The following is a 6,000-nucleotide window of genomic DNA, read 5'->3' on the forward strand; positions in this document are numbered from 1 at the left end:
AGTGGTCCTGATGTTGCAACTTCCAGGCTACTCTCTTCTGATAATGAATGGGTTGGGTTATTGGCCTCCAGCATGGACAAAAATATGACAATCAGCCTCTTCATTACATAAAAGTCTTCAGAGAGGACAGCGCCAGACAACTTGCTGAGTATCAGAGAGCTCCAATACGTTCAGAAGTCAAAAAGCCCATAGAACAATTTCTTTTTCTTCGCTACAATTGATAAAGACGCAGCCAATTATTAAAAGTGTTTTAATACACAATTTCCATCATAACAACTTGTATCTTCAGGAACTCATTTGCAAAAGGCAGCTTTAGCATGCAAATATTTTAGACGCGCTCCCTGCAAATGGAATAGAGGGACTAACCTTTCTTGCATCTGCAGCTGCTAATTGTCATCGTTTGAACAGCAAATGAAAACAAAGTTTAAGCCAGTTGCACTTTAAACAAAATAAAATAAAAGGTATTAAATTTCATTTACCTGCGGTGATACAAACTCAAAGGCACAAGCAAAATCTGAGGACAGAGCAGAAAGGGAAAGTGTCCCCAGCTGCAGGCTGGATCAGCTGCACCAGGAGGATTCCCTTCCAGTGCTGGGGCTGAGACAGCAGCCGATTCTCCAAGCACTTGTTACCAACTGGAGACATTTTCTCTCTGAGACATTCTAAAAACTTTAAACAACTCATTTATGATTCTTTTGTTCAAAAGATTAAAAATATTAACAGCACATCCACGAGAAGATTAACTACAAAAGGAGAGCAGGAAGGGGAAAAAAACAGAACAGAGCAGGACAAACATCTGAAGCTACTGACAAGCATTTTTTACAATGACGAGAAATCACAGAGCTCTCTTCAGCTGACCAACTTTAAAAAATTAAAAAGAAAAAAGGAAAGCTGAACACGGGGCCCCAAAATCACAGCAGCCGGGCCCCCACAACTCCGTCCCAAGTCAGTGGAAGTGCTGAGAAATCAGCAGCTCCACGCATCAGGCCCACACTGCACAGGGGTGCACGAGCAGCCTAACGCAAGCGGGGCTTGGGGAAGGGGTTTGCTGCAGAAGCAACGAGGTTCCAAGCAATCTGTCAGAGAAGCACTGCTACATTCAAGAGTCGTAAAGCTAGCTAGCTCTCATCTATGGGAAAAAAAGTTAATTCATAGGGCTCATAGGGCTTGCATTTGTCAAGGAGCAGGACGTCAATGCTATCATTATCAGGCAAATCAGCCAGGCGTTTAATGGCAGAATCAGGAGACATTTGCTCTCCACTATCAGAATGACATCATAACTAAAGCAGCCCTGGGCGCGGGGGGCGGCCGGCACGGCTCAGGCTGTGCGCAGCCTTTGCTCCCGCTCCACGTCCCCACGGGTCGCTGCTCCGGGCAGGAGCCGCCGGCCGCCTCCGCTCACAACTTTGTCCCCACAATACCTGAAAGCCCAGAGTCTCAATTTGCAAAATACTTCCGAGCCTGACCAAAACCCGCAGTCCTGCACCACAGCCCCTCCGACAGGAGCGGATGGCTTCAACGTATAACCTGAAAATTCCCTCTAAAAATCCCTGGCATTTTTAATTACTCCAGTAATCTTCATCCTCAGTGAAACGGGAGGAGAGAAACGCATTAAAAACCTCCTTGCCTCTACGATTTAAGAAGTAGCAGCTTAGTTAAGTAAGGCAGTTTGTCAGCATACGCGAACACGCACAATCTTTGAATATTCCCAAGTATTCCGTGAAGATCTGCACGATGATCAACAACACAACAGCAACGCACAGCTCCCTTCACAGCAGTGTAATTATACAGCTCCAACACCGCGCATCGCCAACTGCTCGTCTATTTCCTTCCCAAAGCCCACCGCAGGTACGCAGGCACCGCACGAAGCCTCACCTTGCATGAGGACTGTGAGGGAAAAAGTTATGAAAGCAGACAGAAAACCTAAAATCCCTGAGGCTACAAAAAAATCCCGCTATTGAGAAATAACCCAAGAGACCACGTAGGGAATGTACAGCTTTCAGAAGCACTTCTCATCTTATTTGCACTTAACCTATTGATGTACTGATGCAGGTCACTTACTTTTCGGATATGTTTGAACCCCATACAATCATGCAGATCGCCGCGGTTTTCACTTGGGCTTTTGGGTTTGATTTGTTGGTTTGGGTTGTTTTTTTTTTTTTGGCTTTGTTTTTTTTTTTGCAAACAAGTTTCATTAAAAAAAAAAAAAAAAAAAAAAAAAAAAAGATCCAATTATGCAAATCTGCTCCCGGATAGGTAGTGAATATTCAGCATGACGGTGATACTGTAATAGTTCAATGCAACGCACGGCACTGGGCAGATTTATGAGGCAACGTCACTACTACGCTCTGGTCCTCGCCGAAGCATCTTGAAGTTAATTAAAGCTGCAATGTCCACTTTTCCAGCCACCCTCCTCATTCAGGTTTACTATTTCAACATCAAACCAGCGAGGGGGCCTCCCCACTCGCTCCGTACATTTAAGCAGCCTTCCCCAGTCAATGAACAATGAACAAAGATTTGAGTGATGGGGCGGGGGGGGGGGCAAGAGAGAGAGAAAAAAAACCTCGGCAGGAATAATCAAATCCAGTTTAAACGAGTAAAAATATAGTTTCTAATATTAAACTAGGAAAGAAAACATTCTTCTCCGAGCAAACGTGCAGAGGCGCTTCGCCAACCCCTTCAGAAAGGGTCTAAAAGCAGCCAGTCCTTTTTATTTCGAGCAGTGAATGAGCCCAAACAAGGCTTCTAAACTTAATTATGACACTTAAAATAGTCTTTTTCCACATAAGCGGGGAGGCTCGCCGCCGCTATCTGCATCAAGCGGTCAGATCAGCTCAGCAAACACGGCCCCTGTTGGATTTATTTTAAACTGCACGGGGGGGCGGCGGCGGGGGGAGCGCAGCCCCGCGGAGCGCTCAGCCGGGCGGACGGCAGCCGCGCCCCGCGCCGCTCCTGCCCCGCACCGAGCCCCGCCGGCGGCCGGAGCGAACGGGGATGTGACGCGCCGCGTCCCCGCCTCGCGCCGGCTCCGGCCCGGCCCCAACAATGCCCCGCTCCCCCGGGCGGCGGCCGGAGCTCTCGCCGCCCCGGCGGCACCCGCGGCCCCGAGCCCCGCTCCCCGAGCGCCGGCCGCCCCGAGTAACTTTCGGGCCGGAGCCCCACCGGGCGGGAGCCGCGGACCCTCCGAACGACGCGTAAATCTCCGCGACCTTCTATTTTGCGTTTAAAGTTCACGGGCGTCACCGCTGCCTCCAGTCCTCTCCCTCCCGCACACGCACACACATATATTAATTATTTGCAAAACTGCAACAGATGGGCGCATTAAAATCTGGATTCTTTCCTACGCGGCATCAAAGAACCTCTCCTCTCCCCCCCCGACCCCCCCCCTTCCCCAAACCCCCCCGCTAATCCCGCCGCCGGCCGTGCCCCCGCCTCCCGGCTCCGCACCCGCAGCCCCGCGCCCGCCGCCGCCGAGGATGGGGCCGCTCCCCCCGGCGGTGCCATTTAAGTTTCCTCCTTAACCTGTTACTTTCTCCGGGCGCTGACAAAGCCCGGCGCGGGCTGGCAGGTGCCTCCCGCTCCCCGCCGGGCGCTGCGCTCCCCCCGCCGGGCTGAGACCCGGCCTGACATTTAGTGCCTACTTGAATGTCACAACGCTCCTCGCAGCATTATGCACGGCTCCTATTCATAAGAGGTCGATTAGAGCACAAAATGGCAGGTCTCTTAGGCACTTGAATCTCACAAGTTTGACACATGGTATGCATCAGCTAACTTTGATTTAAAAAAAAAAAAAAAAGAAAAAGAAAAAAAGAAAAAAAAAAAGCGGAGCGGGGGGGGTTGGGGGAGTTTACAAATTACACCGCGATTAGCCGGGATCCTTCGAGGGGGGGAGGGAGGGGGGAGAGCGAGGGAGGAAGGGGGGCCCGCGGTTAAAGTCACTTCGGCAAAGTTTGCTCGGCGGCAGCCCTCGAAAACACAAAGTTTCTGGGCGAGTTGCGGGTCGGGGCGGTGCGGCTCGCCGCGCGGAGGGCAGCCCCCGGCCAAGGCACCCCGCGCCCGCCCGCCCGGCTCCGCTCCGCGAAGTAACGGTTCGAAAAGAAACGAGCGAGAAAGAGGCAAAAACGTACGGGTTTTTCTTCAGGCTAAGTTCTATAGCGCCATTCAATGGCTTCTCCGCTCCTTTCATTATTTTCTGCTTTTCCCCTGACAGCCCTGCTTGCAAACGTCACTGCTATGGATATTTAATTATACCGTATTTTTTTAATCGCGGTGGAAAACGCAGGCCCCGTTGCGATGATTAAAAAGAAATTAAAAAAAGAAAACACACAACACAACACAAAAGCGAACCGTACTCCGGACTGACTTTGGAGCCTCTTTGCCGGCTCGCGGGAGCCTCCCGGATCCTCCAAAACCCCCTTTTTTACCTTTGTCTTTCTTACCTTCAAATTTAAAGCAAAGCGTAGAAGAAACTCCCGCACGTAAACGGAGCGTTGTAAAAGATTGTGTTCAATGAATAATGAAGCATGTCCACATGATTGACTTGATCATTTTCTGGTGCGGAGGGGGAAAAGTGTGGCGCGGGGCTGCCGCGGCCGCCCGCTCCGGGTAGCCCTCCCAACTGCTTCCAGCACATCCCGGGCAGAGAGCGCTTTATTTTAATCTGTCTCTTTTCAGAATCACCCCCTTCATTGATACCGATCACCCAACATCACAAGACATCCCCATCTCTCAGCGTGGACTCCCCCTATCTGGTAGGTGAAATGCATTGTACCATTAAAAAAGCACTCCATTGTCGTCTTGGCATAATTCACAGCAACTAGATAGGTCTTGCGGCATTTAGCTTTGATGAGCCAAAAGCTGAACCCTTGATATAATAATCTACAAAGAATGGTCTGCGATCGTCCATTTTTTTCTCCCTGTCTGGCAACTAAGAAACCATTTAACACGGCGCGGCTTGGTCGTGACCTTGAGCCCGTGTAAACACCCCGAGGAGCCCGCGCCGCCCCGCAGCCCCCGGCCCGCGCAGCCCCCGCGCAGCGCCCGCGCCCCGCGCCTCCGCCCGCGCCCCGCGCCCCCCCCCGGGGGCTCCCCGAGGCGCCCCCCGTACCTGATCCGAAAGTGTGCAAAGTCTGCGGCTCCCGAAAAAAACTCCCGGGGAAAGCTGGGCGGACGGGGGACCGGAGCATCAGTCACCGCTCCGGCGGTTAAGAGAAGTAATCAGCGATAAAGTGACGTTGATCTGCACTGTAACCTTGTGGCGTATTTAATGTAAATAAGCCAGTTATGTTGCCAATCGCATGCATACAAACACATAAAGGTCCTCAGCGTTGCATTTTGATTCTTTCCATTAGAGCCGACTTTATTTACATACACTATTTAGGGGATCATGATAATTCTAAAACAATACTAGTGCCAAATGATTATGAAAATATGATTTTAATTAATCACGTAGTAGGCAAGGAAATTAGCATACGGTAATTAAACTTAGAGAAAAACGTCATGGAGGTTCTCTGCCTTATGGGTTCGGAATAATCATTAAACGATGGGTTTTCAGGACTTAATTATCAAACAAATAACTTTTTTAAAGCAACTTTACAAGGTTTATCCGCAGGGCAACGATTTAGTAAATAATATATAACCGAGCAAACAAGGTGCAAATGTGACTGGTGAAATAGGTTGTGTTTCTACAAAGGGGGGTGGGGGGGGGGTGGGGGGGGGTGGAAGAGAAGCTGAATAATGCAATTATGGATTCTGTGTCCCATAGTTGACAAAAGCATGGTGCCTCAATAGACTCTTTGTTATGGGATTATATAATGATTGTGGTGTAATTATGGGAAAAAAGATTTAGTAATAATAAAAAGTATCAAAATACACCAATGAGCAGCTTGTTTTAAAGAAAAGGCTCGCATGTGACATTAGGGGCATGTTAATAACAAAAAGCCAGGATCGGAAAGGGTTGACAAATAAAAAAGGCTGTGATGCGCATGATTAAGAAGCGAT

The 6,000-nt window shown here is 49.7% G+C and overlaps 1 protein-coding gene across 6 annotated transcripts in view; it reads right to left on the reverse strand.

The window, feature by feature from the left end:
• ZNF536 (zinc finger protein 536) overlaps nucleotides 1-5,281 on the reverse strand; it is a 319,073-nt gene extending 313,792 nt beyond the window's left edge. For 2 of the 6 annotated variants that reach the window (XM_072346340.1, XM_072346335.1), the window contains exon 1: nucleotides 4,440-4,770. The gene's annotated coding sequence lies outside the window, so the exon portion shown is untranslated. Of the gene's footprint in view, nucleotides 1-2,061; nucleotides 2,105-3,522; nucleotides 3,653-4,363; nucleotides 4,408-4,439; nucleotides 4,771-5,107 lie in introns of those variants that run through there. The other 4 variants (XM_072346336.1, XM_072346339.1, XM_072346337.1 and 1 more) reach the window with 4 other exon arrangements.
• Nucleotides 5,282-6,000: the final 719 nt, after the last annotated feature.

Source organism: Excalfactoria chinensis, chromosome 11 (genome assembly GCF_039878825.1).
Source record: "Excalfactoria chinensis isolate bCotChi1 chromosome 11, bCotChi1.hap2, whole genome shotgun sequence".
Lineage (NCBI taxonomy): Eukaryota > Metazoa > Chordata > Aves > Galliformes > Phasianidae > Excalfactoria > Excalfactoria chinensis.